Below are 15,703 nucleotides of genomic sequence, written 5' to 3'. Positions count from 1 at the left end.
CGGGTGTCTGTATGTGTGTGAGGTTGGTTGGAATTAATTTTACCCCCCACTCAGTTCCCTCTTTCCGTATGTTGGTCACACCATAAGTCAACCGTACCAGTTCCAGCGACAATACATAAATTTAAATTTACTGTTTTAAAATTTATATTCATACCGACCGGGTTGAGGAGCTGGTACTGGTGTGTTGAACCACCCAACCTAATGTGGTAGGAAGATTAATAGGAGCTGCGTGAGAGTGAGCTGGGGATGATGTTTGTTGTGCCGAAGATATAAATAAAACGAATTTGCCACTGTGGCGAAACGCGCAGTGGAGGCGCCCAGCTACTTTCAAGCGCGATGGGTGCGCCTGGTAGCTGCTAGTTTCGGACCAAACATAATTACGGCACAGCATATATTGTTTATCAGCCGCAATTAAAAACGCACAACCATTGAACATTAAAGTGTGGTAGTTTGGAGTTTGAAGAGGAAATGTTACTTTATTGCTGATGATCCCGTTTTGTTTGGCATTAAAGCGTTTCGCGTATTGATCGGTATCGACCAAACCTTGGAGCCAGGCCAATGCACCGGTTGGAGGATAATTATCATAGTATACGCTTGCACACAGACACACACACACACACACGGATATACCAATCACCAACCCCACAGACGCTTGGGGCAATGCGGCCTAGTTGGCGTAAAGGGCGCTGGTACTTACACGCTCATTGAGAGCGAACAATGGCTTTGTAATTATGTTGCCAGCACGGGAAGCAATTCATAAGCGTGTGTGCACAGGCAATAGTTGCGTGGAAGTGTTGCAATTTGTTTGCAATCGTGTTAATTTGCAAAGCAACAAAGTGAATGGAAGTTGATGAGATTGTTGTTTGAAACAAAAAGAGCTTCAAATTAATTCAATTTTTTTAAGTAAATACTTTCAATGCAACATACGGCCCGATCATAGCAAAGTGATAAACAAAAAGACACACATTTTTTGCTCACAATGAACAACGGTTTCAATTATTGCTGTCTGAATCGGGTGTGAAAATCGCCACCAAACGAGCAGCTGACTGTCACAACCTCACAATCATGCCAGTCACTGACCATCCCAACCGAAAGACGTCCGGGGGAAAAATAATCAATGTGCATTTACCGAGGTTTTCTTTTAATTTGCACTGTTGGTTTCTTTCCATTCTTTCATTTTTTTTCTACAATCCATTTGCGTCTGTGGGCAGCAAAATTTCATGCCAAACTGGTGAGAGACAACGCAGGAAGTGGGAAGCGTTGGATGACCGACGGAGACCGATCTCATACCATACCGAATGGCACCATTGTTCTGCCCATTGCTGGCTGGTTGGTGATTGTCGGCTTTGCTGCTGCTCACACTTCGCCTCTCATTCTCACACTTCTGATTGTTCATTTCCGGACGTGGAAAATCGCTCCATTCTTGTCGTGCTTTTCCTCTTCCTCGGTGCACTCTGTGCGGTTCATTGCATCCGTCGTCTCGCATGGCGTTACCGCCACATTGCATACGCCACGCCGTCGGGGATGAGCCACGGGTTGGTTGTGCTGCGGGAAGGATGTGGAGGAACAAAAAATAATGGCTCCGTGCTGGAATGTGAATCCACTCCACTGAAAGAAAAAAAAAAGGGAAAAAGCAGCTCTCCGTCCTGAAGTGAACTGGACAAATTAAAAGTGGAGCAGAGTGAATCTCAGCCCCAGTGAAAGGAATATTTATCGGTATTTAACGGACGGTTGTGACGGCTGTGTGGCTGTGCGTTGCTGCTCCGCTGTCCATCCTCTAAATGGGGATATATCCTAGCCCCAAAGCAAAAGCACGAACAACACCTGCCGCCCCCGGTGGTAGTCGGATGAGGATGGGTCAGTTTCAAACTTATACACAGCCGTCCTCGTGACGTAAAACAATCCTCCTGCAACTGGGGCTGATGGACTATTCTTGTTTGGCGAAAATACTTTCTCGGACGGTGCATGCAAACGGATTACGGGGCTGTGGGGATGGGGAAGCCTAAGCGTGGTCGATGGGAAGCGTTAGATGGATTAAAATTGTTCCTCACTAGACCAGAGGAAGAGCAAACGGAAACGAGAAGTTAGGGCGGACAATCCATTAAATGATTTTTTTTTGCAATGCATTTGATTGGTGAGTTGTGATGTAATACTTTGACATTCGTTGGAAGTCGCTGGCGTGTGATAGAGTTGCTGTGGAATAGGAGATTTAAAATTGTTAATTTATTAATAAATGTTTAGTCATGCTAAACTGCACAAATGAATGAAAAGTATATGATTTTGTCACTTTCTCATACAATTTCATTAACGTTCAAAAATTACTTTAAATCAGTCCGTAATGTGTGTGGCTTACTTTAATTTTGTAGGTCACAATTGTGCAATTTTAATTGGTTCTATTTTATAAAAACTTAAAACAAGAAGAGAAACCAGGACAAAACCAAACAAAAATCACAACACAAAAGATCATTGTTATAAGAAGAAAAAAAAACCCACTCACACAACAACTATAGAAACAACGGTTGAAAGTTAGAAGGAACAAAAAACAGCATCGAGCAAAGCAGACGAGGAAAAATCAAACACCAAATGAAACGACGTAACATTGTGTAACCGCACAGTGTCATGAATACTGAGCAGCAGGAGCTCTGAACAGGCACCGTAGCAGCCAGCACCGGTATCATCGATCCCTATCCATCGGCTTGTGACCACGGTAACGTGCCTGCTGGTTCGTTCGGTCGTTCAGTAGATCGTTATCCTAGCTCATCCTCGTCCTTTTGCCAACGTTGTAGGTTCTATTTTTTTGCTCGCTTCCCAATCCTTCCATCGTTCATGGCCAACGGATGCATCGAGAGCGCTGGCTCGATGATACTCCATTGTTGGTCGAGAGAAGACGATAAAAACGTGCACAACAACAACCTCAACAAAAAAAAAAAACGAATCAGATTATCAGCCAACGAGAGAAGTAGCACGACGAAGAAATGAGCACTTTCTCGATAACTTTTGCACTCGCTTTCTCCGGGGGTGGCTTGCTTTTACTCTCCCCACCCTGGGCGAAGAATTATCGACATTGGTGTGCGCTTCACACCTTTCGCAGGCTTGCGAAGGGGGTAATAAAAATGCGCACTCTTGTGGTAAATAAAATACTCCCTGCGTTGTAAGGTTTCGGCTGGGCAGCAAGGCACGGCTGGACGTTCTCCCTCTTAACCGCAACTATTCGAGAACGAGATAGTAAAGGGAGCTTTGATACTACGAATTTGAGCAGCAAAAAGTAAAACCACTATCACAGCACCGCCACCAGCAGCAGCAGTAAGATTTATAGTCCCAGGTGAGAGTGTGAAGCTGTGAATATTTATCTTTTTTCGTGCATCTCCCGCGCAAAACGTGCGAAGATCGCTCCGTTTGGTCGAAACGAACGGTAAATCTTCCTGTAAGCCGCCTGAATTCAATTAAAAAAGGTGTAAATTTTATCGTGCGCTACAAATTGATTCGCCACCACATGCGTTGGTTTTGGATTAAATGACATCCGTGTGGCTGAGATTTTGTGTGCGGTGGAGCAAAACAGAAGACACAGCATCTTGGTAAACTGAAATGAATGACATCTTCGAAGCGAAGCAAATCAAACCGGACATGACGGGTACAGTGCAAATGCAAATCCATTTACCCGAAGCCTCGCTGCAATTGTAATGTTTTGTAGAATGTTTTTGTAATGACATGCATCCCCTCTTGCTGTATTTGTAACTGATCTGCACGTCTGCATGAAGCATGGATGTACGCAGCTTGTGCCCATTATCGCTCGGTTTTGTCAAGTGTTGCTTCCCTTGCTTGTGCGGCAAGAGAAGTTTCGAGCATTGTAGATGAAGATGGAGTTGGAGTTGGTGTTCCGACGCTAGCAAAGCAGCATTGCGAGCAGTAGGAAGGCTTGGGCTGCTGTCCCATTATGAAGACATTATGCTTTTTGTATGAATATTCCGATTTTACAAGCTGTCCGTGCAGCCGGCGATGGAATGAGTCGTTGTCGTGCGTGTTTTTCCTTTCTTGCGCGCTACAAAACCCAGCTGCAGCGAAAGCGTACAAGAAGTGCTCTACATCAGTGTCAGCCATTATGCACGCCCATTATCATGTCATTCGCTTCTTTTTTTTCGAGTGTTTAAAAGTGTGCAGGATGGTTAGTCTCAAGATGAAACATCTTTTAAACTTCTCCATTACTCATACATACACAACAGTAATAATCCACAGCTAGATAAGTGACAGAGAATGCCGACATTAATGAAAAGGAAATGTATCTTACACTGAGCCACTGGTTGGCGTATTGGCTTGTGTGTTGGTACTTTCAACCACCTTGTTGCAGTACAGCTCGGGCAGCTGCACCGATCGGGCACATTAAAAGCCGCATCTCCACGCTCCCCACGATGTTTGCGTTGCTTTTGCATTGGTGCGGCTCGAAAATAAATCATCCTCCATGTGGTGCTCCAGTTCGGACGCCAGCATAGCGTGCGATAATCCGCCCCAACCGGCCTCGCGTTTCGAACGTGGGATTAATTTAATCATGTCCAGCTCGATTGCACACGTCCGCACGGTGTGGAGATTGTCGGGTGCGTGTATTTTTTTGGCGTTTTATTTTGCATCAAAATGAGCGAATTACAAGAAGGGGGGAAAAACAGAGCTCTGATGTGAGACCTTGGCGACAAATTATCTCATTTCGAGTGTCGTCGGTGTGTGATGTGCTAAGTAGCGCTCGGAGATGCATATAAATTCAAGAAGTGGCTGTTGGGATGAGTGACAGCACCACAGTCAGGATTACGATATGAGTGATTGGCGTGCATAAATCTTTGCTCAAGAGGAAACGATGCCTGGATTTTGGTTTGGCGCTGTAAATTATATCGCTGAATTATTAGACGTTAATTTGCTGCTGGCAATGAAGATGATACATTTTAAAGGCAAATGATTTGTTTTGATTTGAGTTGTAATTTGTTGACTGTGAGTTTGTGATTGACATGCAAAACAAAATCCACTTCGCATATACACTTAGGATAGTCAATGGCATGGAAAATTCTGACTGAAACAAAACCAAACAAACTGAGGTGATGCTCAAACAGTTGGTGTGACCAATATATGCTTGGTGACATTTCGGCATCCAACGCTTGGCCTGTCACTTTGTCATGACTTTTTTTTACTATGATCAGTTCTGCAAAAGTCAGACTGAAACAAAATAATGTCTGCTTCACGAGCTCTAATGTTTTGATCAGAGGTGAGACTCAACAGTTGGTGTGACCATCACATGCTTGGTGACATTTTGTGCAACCAGCTCTTGGTCAGTCACTTAGTCGTGACATTTTCAGTCGGTGATCGAAACGATCTCATGATACAGTCGTCAACTCGTACGACTTAACACCATGCCCGTCATGGGTTCTAGCCCCAAATAGACCGTGCCACCATACGTAGGACTGACTATCCTGCTATGGGGGGTGGGTAATCCATAAGTCACTGAAAGCCAACCCAACAAGTCGTACAGGCAGGCCTTGACCGACAACGGTTGTTGAGCCAAAAGAAGAAGAAGATCGTAACGATAGTCATGGGAGATATGCAGAGCGTGCGCCTTCCCGCTCAAATGCTTTATTATTCTACCCAACAGACCATCAAAGCAGACAGAGCGAGAAATCAAGCTCATTTTGTTGCTTGGGACCACTTGCCAAATATGCCCGAAGAATGTCGTGATTACACTAGTTTTTGCTATTTCACTAGAATCCCCATATTCAGCGACGATACACTTCATAATCCTCCGCTCGTATCGATTTGTGTTGTTCAATAAATGTCAAATGACATTCAGACTACATTGTTCACATTTCATGTCATTACATCAGCCCTGACGGTAGCGACACGAATGAATTTCATTTAATGACAGTCGTGTCGTGGAATCATTGAATGTCATCAGCCAAACATTATTTTGACCGACTGTTTACGGTGACTGTCATGAAAAATGTCAACAGTTAACACTTGGACCGCCGGCCTGACGTCACAGTTTTTGGGTGAGCACGTAGCGCATGGCAAGAGAGCGATGAGAGCGACAGTTTCTCGTGCCATTGTTATCACTCTTTTGTTTCATTGCGATAAGCGGCGTAGCACATGTCGTTCTCGTTCTCACTGTTTTAGCTCATTCGTTCTCAAGAGAATCACTGAGCGCCAGATGCAAAGCTGAACGGTGAGCAAAACCGTCATGCGAATTTATATGACACGGCGCTTAAAGTGTTAACAACACTGGTCATGACCAAGTGAGTGACCAATTGTTGAGTGCTACAAAAAAATGTCACCTAGTATGTGATTGGTCCACTAGCTGTTTGAGTCTCAACCCTTATCATCACAGTTGTGTACGTGAGCTGACTTGAACCTCGTTTGAGTCATGAGTGTTGGCAGCACTGTTCACAGCCAGAAAAAGTCATTAACGACGGCATTAAACTCAGCTTGTCAGTCAGAGTATAGCGTTCTACTCAAGCATTCGTGTTTCGCGTTCGGCATGTCATGACGCACTTTTATTGAGTATCAGCAAATGAGCATCAAGCTACCATGGATATGTTCATTGTTTTCGGTGGTGATACTCATGTGATTGTCTCGTGATGCTCATGACATTTTGCAGCACTGGTTTTAGGCTATAGCAGAGATCCTGTTGCAAACGCATGTTTAAAACACGTAAAAAGAAGGAAATAATATGTGTAGCTACAGATTAGTTTTTTATGTGTGCCAATTCATAAACATAAATCCAATAGTTGATAAACAATCCAAGTTCAAGTAGTAGCTTCAGACTGTACTTCAAAAAAGCGTAGAAAATCCGCTGTGAGCTTTTTTAGAAAAAATCCTTCATCATCAAGAAGCAATTCCATTTTTGCGTAGCTTCGCTTACGCTCAAGCCATGTTAATATCTTCCCGTGTATTTACAGTACAGCAGATTTAGCTGTCAGCCTTTCTGATGATGTCTCAATGTCTCCCGCTACGGAACACTTTCTTCCCACCCATACCTATTCAACGCTTGTCTTAGCCGTTGCTGACCTTTGGTCACGTTTGCCCTTCGGCCTTTGCGACGTTGCAGCGCTTGCACTTTATGTCTCGACCGGCCCAGCGGCAATTGCAACCGCGACACAGCTGCTAACAACGCTAATCTTTTGCCCGCTCGGTCACGGAGTATGCCGCTTAATGATGCAATTTATAATGCGGCTATTTTGGTGCACCACACCATTTGCTCTGCCCGTTCGATCACCGACACTGACATCCGTGGCCGTACAGTCTCGTACCGTGTTAGTTGGTGCAAAGTTAAGCCCTTCCCGACATTTCGCCTGTCTTTTGCGGCTTAAGAAAGGGGCCGGCATCGGCCGAAGGTGTCGGTACGATCGGTCACCCATATTTACGCTTTTGTGTGCGTGCGTGTGTGTGTGTGTGTGTGGCAGTTTAGGGTTGCACACTAACAAATGGGCAACCGTTTACGATGGTCGATGCCGGTGTACGCCGGTGCACACCGTACACACCTTTCGGAATCTCGCCACCCCGAAAATCAATGTGCCCAATGTGAGTGATATTGCAATTAATAAATCATAACTGCCTGTTTTCGGGGGCAGCTGAGCAACGGTTTTATTAATAGGGTTTTAAGCCAACGCCGGGTGAAGCGAGCTCGCATCGGCCCATACCAGAGTTTGCCCCCCCCCCCCCGGTTGACCATTCCATTCTTCGCGCCGTGATTCATCTTTCAGCGTTTCATTCCAGAGGCGCCCACCGGTGCAGTTTTTGTGTGTGCCGAGTTTTACCATATGCTTTTTGGTTTGTTTCCTCCTGTTTTCCCCCTCCTCACACAGCTGATGGAAGAGTTTCGCTGTGGATTCCTAGTTATGAAGCCCACCGAAGCCGATTAGATTTTCCGAAAAAAAAACAAAAGGGAAGAATGGCTGGTTTGCTCGGGAAACGGTATCCACGGTGTGCGTTTTGCTGGAGCGCGTGCCCAACAAAACCATCGGCCGGACAATTAATTACCACCACCGGCACGTAATCCATATCAATTTATCATGTTCCGGATGGAAGCCATCGGTAATCCAGCGATATTCACTAGTCCGCGGTACCTGGTGGTGGCCGTGGTGGTTTCGCATTCTCCCCTTCTATTCCGTGCACACGCAGAAGAAATACGATCACACACAAGCACACACGCACCCAAACTGCCGAAATACATGTGGAACATTTCTGTCCTACCCCTTTTTCGCTTCCGACCCGCGAGCACCCGATTTGGGCGACGGGCAAGAGATCGATCGTGTGTAATTACAATGTTAAAACGTTGTTTTGCTGCTGCAGGTGGAAAGCTGATACACTGAGGCTGGGCTGAATACCCCGGGACACCACTGCCCGATGGGATGGTATTTGCACGTTTTAATGAGCTTTTCGCGCGAATGATATTATGGTTTTTGTGGCGTGTAACCTTTCAGCTAGGCGGCGACGTGTAGTGCTGATAGATCGGCGTGGGTTCGATTTGCCAAATTGCATCGATTGTGCGTGTAGCAATTTGCAAGCGATGTGTCGGTGTGTGTGTATGTGTGGGTTTGTGGAATGTTTAGTGTGAAATGGTTGGTTTGTTTGCTGATTTAGATTGTGTTGCTCTGTGTTGATGAGGTAAGGTGATTGAATGGATGCCAGCAGTTTCGGTGGGAGGAAGGGTGGCCATTATTATGCAATATTTTTCGCAGCAACGCTGAACAATAGGAGGAAGAATGCACTAGCGATATGTAATTGACTGGGACAGGTCTGTGGGATTTAAGGGTGGAAAATGTCCCATACTCAAAAGGTAATGTTTGGTAATTTTGAAATGCATGCTTACTGCGGAAGAATCTGCTTATAACGAATCATTAAGAAATTGTTTTTTTTCTGTTCTTCGTATATCTCTAAATGGCAACATTGATGTACTGTTGATCAGAAAGCCTAAGGTAAAAAAGGATCAGGTACTTTTTTGTTTAACAAGACATTAGTAATTGAGAGAAAGTGAAAAATTGATGTATGCTTCACTGCTGGTAACTTCAACTGGTAATGAAGTTTAATTTCAATTACTTCAATATTATATGATCGTTACTACATGCACTAAGTGCACTCGACACTTCTAATGTGTAAGGTTGCTGTTTTCATACAGAGCAAGACGTCTGCTCAATATAAATTCGAGAGCTTTATTGGAGAGCTACCACCGTACGCTCCAAACGCTTAATTTAGCTTCAGACGCCTGAATGTAATGTAATGTACCTAAATGTATACCTCCAGACACCAAATACTCTCTAGACGTTCGGTGCAGCTACAAACACGTCACACGCCGTACACAATCCATGTAGCTCCACACACTCCTTGCACTTCAGAATAGTGATAGGTAAAGTTGGCAAAAAGCCAAAATCGACTCCGATCCGAATCTTAAAATGTCTGTAGAGCGATTGAGGCCTTAAATGCCTATTTAAGATGTGCACGCGCGAAGCAAAACACCACGAAATGATATGCCTCCAGCCGACTTCGACTCTGGCTGAGTACTGATAACTCCGGAAGACTCTGACTCCGGAAGACTCTGAATTCGGACGACTCCGGCCAACTCCGAACGACGCAGACCAACTCTGAACGACTCCGAGCGGAACTAGATTTTACCGACATCGGAATCTGACTATCAATAAACTGAGCCGAAACGGAGTCGTGGGTGCGCTCCACAAATCACATCATTTCAGACGCTCCATGTAGCTCCACACACCACATGCCCCACTCATTTGAAAAGAGCTCATATATACCCGAAAACATGGAGCAAGCTCAGAGCTCTCGCGTTGAGCTTCTTGTATGATAGCTCTTCCACTAATTATACAAAATAATCTGTATTTTGATATCTCAATACTCTTGGAGTCCAATCCAATCCAATAGCAATAAGATATCATGCGACAATACCAACCCTAAAGAACAAATTTAATTATAAAAAGGAGAAAACCATAAACAATGACGGCGATGCTGAGGTTCCAGAAAACAAACATTAAATTGATCGTTTTCTACAGCAAATTTTGATAGATTTTAAAATTCATTCATTATCATTTAAAGCTTTCCCCAAAACTGCACACATATTACACCAACTCAATAAGGCGTGGCTCAACACCGTCATCACTCATGCAACTTTTGAGTGCACTTGCCGCCCGTCCGTCCATCAGCCGTTCGGGTGTAATCCCGACACCGGGACTCCACGATGCCCTGTCAATCCGTGCACCATTTCCGACAGTGTTCCGTGCCGGGGGGAACGTGACAAGCTTACGCTCGACATTTCCTATCCCGGCTAAACACATCCCAAACACCTGGTCGGTGGGGTCGTCTGTCACACCGTGTTGCCGTCTTATGCGCCTCTGTTCAATCGTCACCGAGCGCCATCATTCCCATGCAGTGTACCGAGAAAAGGTATATGTTTAACCGCTCTCTATTAAATGTTCGATTGAAAATGAAGCAATTCACTTGAAGAGGATAGGAAGATTGTTGCAATCGTTTGCAACTGCATGTGTGTGTGTGTGTGTTCTGCTGTGTTAAGCATGAAATGAACAACCGCAATTGTGCACCTGTTCGCCTGCAAAAAGGGTGTTGTGTTAGAGCAGTTAAGAGCACAACGGTGTGCACACAACCATCTGGCTGTACACTCTCCCCCTTGTGGCACAACAAAACAGGAGCTTCCCAGACATGACGCGAGTGCATGGAAAATTATTTCCACTCTTCTGCGTATCGTGCTGCATTCGAAATGCCGTTGCACCGCTGCGAGACGCTAGAAGTTGTTGACTGTGTTAGTTGATTTGTAGCTTCACCGCGTCGGTCCTCCGTTGGTTGGAAGGTGTTTTATTAAATTTCGGTATAATTTATACCTACTTTAAATTAAACGGTGCTCTCACTACGAGACACACGTTTGAAGCCGACTTCTACTGGATGGGTTATGTTCGCCTCACTACTCCACTGAATGAGTGACAGCAACGAAGGACGATGAATAAATTTCCCCCCCCTCGCCGTTCGGTAGCGGGGTGACACCGATCGCTTCAAGTTGCTGTTTCGCTCCCTTCATTGCACCTGCTCCCTGCTGCCAGCAAAGACAATGGCCCTGGCGGCGTCGGCGAGACGATGTCAATTCGAAACTCGGACACGTTTCCTTGCCGCCTCGGAAATGTCACTTCGCGTTCGATGCGAAGCCGGAAGGAAATATGTGCAATCTCTTTTGACACTGATGAGCGACAGCTGGGGCTGAGGATTGGGCTGGGAGAAGATGGACTGCAACATTGCATCGATTGCTAACTGCACGCTGGTGGGAAATGGTGGTGATGGTCAGGTGCGGTACGTTGGATTGCAGCGTCTTCGTGACAGGGATTTAGTTCGGTTGAGCAGAGCAGATCGCAGGAAGTAATCGATACCGGCAGGCCAACGGCAGTGCTGAGGGGGGATTATTTTTTGCCCATGCTTTGCTAACGAGGTCGCGCTGTCCAGGCGCGAGTGGTTGGTCTGCTGTGGTGGTGAGTTAATTTGACACTCGTTTGTCAAAGAAAAGGTTACGGTTCCGTCGGAGATTGGATTTCAACTCTCTGTATCAATGTCGTTTTATCGGCGGTATGTTATTCAGTGAAGATTATAAATATGTTTTTATTTCGGACTATGAATTTATTAACAGTTGGCACACTCAACGCGTTTTCCTTGTGCACCGCGTTAAAGACTGTACAGTCTGTCACTGAAGCTGATGGCATTCTGAAGGAATCTACTGCGGTTAAAGTATGCTTCAAAATGCATCCTTCCAAGACATCTCAACACGATGTCGACTGCGGATCTTGCACCTGGCTTCTCATTGCATTGCATTCACTGCATCTACCCTCATGTTTTCATGAGATTAAAGCAAGAGCACAAGTTCAAGTGCAAGGCACAAGCGGATGCTTTCATTTTAGAGGCTTGACTCTCTACCTATGGTACTTCAAACAGGAGAAGAAGAAAAATACAAACCCTTCATTGCTGTGCGTTAAACATCCTTCCCGTGCTGCGTGTTACTCGTGAGCACCGCAATGAGCACCTGGAAAGATAAAACGAATGAACAAAATTGAAACCCCCCATGCTAAGATTTACTTTCACGCTAGAAATAGGAAAGAAAAGCTCCATGCGACTCACGCGCGCTCGCTTGCTAAAAGTGGCGGAAAATTAAAATGCATCCCGAACTGGAGATATGTGAAAACCGAGCTGTGTCGGGGTGTATGCGTTTCAATTAGATTGCATGGCTGCAGGGAGACCATGTGGGAGACCATGTGAAGTGGTCACCGGCATCAAAAACCATCAAGAGCCAAGCCACTCCAACTGGCACGGGCTTTTACTTTCGCTGGGTGTGTGTGTAATTACATTAAAGTCAATTTGATGTAAGAGCGATTTGTTGGTGCATTTTTGCTGTCGTTGACGGTCGCAGTGTAGGAAAAATGCTCATAATTAGTATGTTATAGTATTTAAATATAGTACAATGTTAAAGAAAGTAGTTAGAAATAATATTTGTAGACTAATCGGTGCAAAATCACTACCGAAAACAAATAATGCTTATATACAAGCTACACCAGTTTGTTAAGTGTAAACCAAAAATCAACCCGATTGACATTTTCCTCTTGGTAAATGGTGAAACCAATGTAATACTGGAAAATCGAAAAGCAGCCTGCGTGGTTGAAAGACAGCTGCAACTTTCTATAATTCTGCCAGCAAGCCCCCGACGACGAGCTCGACAATAAATGCAAATGTATCCTTCACCGGGCGCTTGACATTGCGTGTGAACACTCGAACGGCACGGCTAGTGCACGGTAGTCGGCATACAGCCGGTACACACCCTCGCATAAACGCAGCGATGCCGGGCCTTCGATGGATGCATCCCAAACCAATCAATTAATGGAGAGTGGAAAATGTAATTGAAATAAACAATCACACCACACGGTCTCACCGCAAGCGGCCATCACCACCGGGTACCACACATACAGCCTCGAACGAATGAGTGTGTGTGTGTGTGTGTTTGTGTTTTGATTCACCCTGTCCAAGGTACGCAATGGTTCGGGGGTGAGCCGAGCGCACCAAAAAACCACACTCACCACGTGTTGGACCGGCCGAGCGGTAGGAAAAACGCTCCAACGCCCAGTCGCTGCTTTCGATCGATCGACATGCACACGTCGTTGGTCTTTTCACAGTCTTTTCGAGTGGGCACACAGATCGGTTCGATCCACCAATGGCACGATGTGTGTGTGTTGTGCGTTGGAGTGAAAAATGATTCTCTGCTTTGGCTCTGTCCCTAGCAGCAAGGTGCAAGAGGGTATAACGCCCACCGGTACAACAGCCAACCGTCATCTTTCAGGCGAACGGTGCCTCGGGTGGCTAGCCCGCTTCGGGATTCAGAGTTTTGGTGAGTGCTTAGTGCAGTAAGCAGTGCCGGGCCAATATTTGTACCACGGACTGTTTGCGCAACATGATACAATTAGGATCGCCCCGGAGATGGGCCCGGTCGGTCGGTGCAGTGTAGAATCCGGTTTCAATTTGCGAGATGGGTGTAAATATCGAACATCACTAATTATCTTAATTCATATCTTTTCCGGCTGTTGCGAGCAGGTCGGTGGGCTGTGCATTTTTCCTTGGAGCTCATGATAGTGGTGCATTTGTTTGATTTGTTTCTATTTTGTAATTTTAAATAGTTTTAAAATTATGATAGACTTTGACCGAAAAAAATGTTATTATTGCACTGAAGTTTAATTTGTAATTAGTTACAGGGTTTCCCATCCTTTTTTATTGATCGGTTTCCATAAATTTTTGGTGCGTTCCCTCGATTTTTTGTCGTTTCCCAGAATTTTTTGGTCCAATGGTATTGATATCCAATTGGAAAATATCAATAAATTATGGGAACGAACCAAAAATCATGGGAACTGACCAATAAATCGTGGAAAACCCTGTATATTCTATTTTTTGCACCGAGTTAAACAGTTAAGTAGTTTAAAAATAATAATAAAAACCAGAATTTAAAGATGATTAAGGTGATTGTTAAATAAAAAAGTAAGCTCAAAGCTTTTATATTCCATCTTTCCATAAATCAAATCAAATTTTCAAAATAAATATAATTCACGTTCTCATTATATTTAATTTGAAAACTAAATCAAAAAGATTAAAGATTGACTTTTAAATACATTGAGTCCATACATAGAAGTATTCATAATAAACAGATGCTCAGGGAAATTAACTGGGCAGCAGCACTGAATTGTAGCACAATAGCATACACCCTTGCCTGCTTGTTTTCACAAAATCACCCCAAGCGAAACCCCTCTCACCAACCATATTTTGGAAGCTTTTCTCGAGCGGATTAACACCTTGCGCCACACCAAACCCTGGGCAAAGCCCTTGGAAAATCCTTTCACCAGACGTATTGCCCGAATTACTTAATTAAACATGAACAGCTTGTTCTTTAACTCATCTCCAAATCTCCGGGCACCCGTCCGGGTCGCTCCGTCGTCGTACCTCCGAAACATTCAACAAATCAATTTAATCCTCTCCGTGCTGTGTAGAGTAGTGCTTCAGTAGTGCTCAACGGTTTCAACCGCAGTAGCAATGCTGCTAGTTGCTGTCGGAGCTCATTTCAGATCGTTCCAAGTCAGTCTTCTGCCCATCCCTCCAACAAATATCCGTTTTGCTCCGGCAAGGCGTCAAGGCCGCCGAAGAATTAGAATGCTCACCGGCGCTTGGATTAGAGTTGTCTTCGCGAGGTGGAATGTTGCTTTTAATGCGCTTCTTGTTTGCTCTCGTAGTGCGACGCGTAGAAGGCTGAACGACAATGCCTGGTTGCGTTGAAAACAGCTCCGTCTCATGCCCCCCCCCCAATGGGAAGCAATCATGCCCTCCCACGTCGGACGCAGACGACGAATTATGTGAGGAATTTTCCTTCCAAAATTAATAAAATTCCATTCTCCGACCGGAGTGGGAAGAGAATGTGTGTGAAAAAAAGGAAAACGCTCGCCACGATCCCTTTTCACAACCAATTCAGCAAAAACAATAATGTTCGTGCAACCCGCCCAGCGCGTCCGCCTGACTGAAAGCGGTGCTTAACGAAGCCGGTAGAAAGTTGATGGCCGTTGGAAGCAAACGCACCATTAACACCACCCTTGGAAACCCGTTGCGAGGGGTTGATTTAATGAAGGGGAGAGCACAAGAAAAGGGAACCGAACGGAGTTTTTCCGGTTAACCAACGACCGCAGGGTGCAGATGGGTGACGCAGTGACTGAGGACCGCGGGGATGGAATGTGTTTGGTCAAGTGGTTACACTGCTGAGAAGCTGAAGGAGAAGAAAGCCGGGGAGCCCGGGAGCCGAAGCCGCGTATTAATTTCAGTAATTTCACGCGTAATATCTTCAAGTGGTTTTAAATTTGATTTGTGCGGTGTACCGAGGTGATGAGGGGTCTGTTTTGCTTGCCGGCGTTACGCGCGTGTGTTGATTGGCTTGGGTTACGCGACCGTCCTCAGCAAGCACACCCACCAATGACATGCGGAAAAGCCGGTGGTTGATGAAGGTTGCTGCCTGTTACAAATGAAAGAGGGTAGGTTACAAGTGGGGAAAAAGGGGAATTTGCCGTTAACTGGTTGGGGAAGGGTTAATGGTTGATTTAATTTGCGAATTTTCTTATCTTTGCTCTGATGAGGTGCCAAATGATAGGGG

At 45.2% G+C, this 15,703-nt stretch overlaps 1 protein-coding gene across 2 annotated transcripts in view; it reads left to right on the top strand.

Moving 5' to 3' along the window:
- The window catches only part of LOC5667128 (uncharacterized), a 74,579-nt gene that overhangs the window by 13,656 nt on the left and 45,220 nt on the right, over positions 1-15,703 (top strand). The window lies entirely within an intron of this gene.

The sequence above is a fragment of the Anopheles gambiae genome, chromosome 2 (assembly GCF_943734735.2).
Source record: "Anopheles gambiae chromosome 2, idAnoGambNW_F1_1, whole genome shotgun sequence".
NCBI classification, from domain to species: Eukaryota; Metazoa; Arthropoda; class Insecta; order Diptera; family Culicidae; genus Anopheles; species Anopheles gambiae.
The sequence above is the reverse complement of the archived record's forward strand: the minus strand, read 5'-3'. Positions and strand labels throughout refer to the sequence as shown.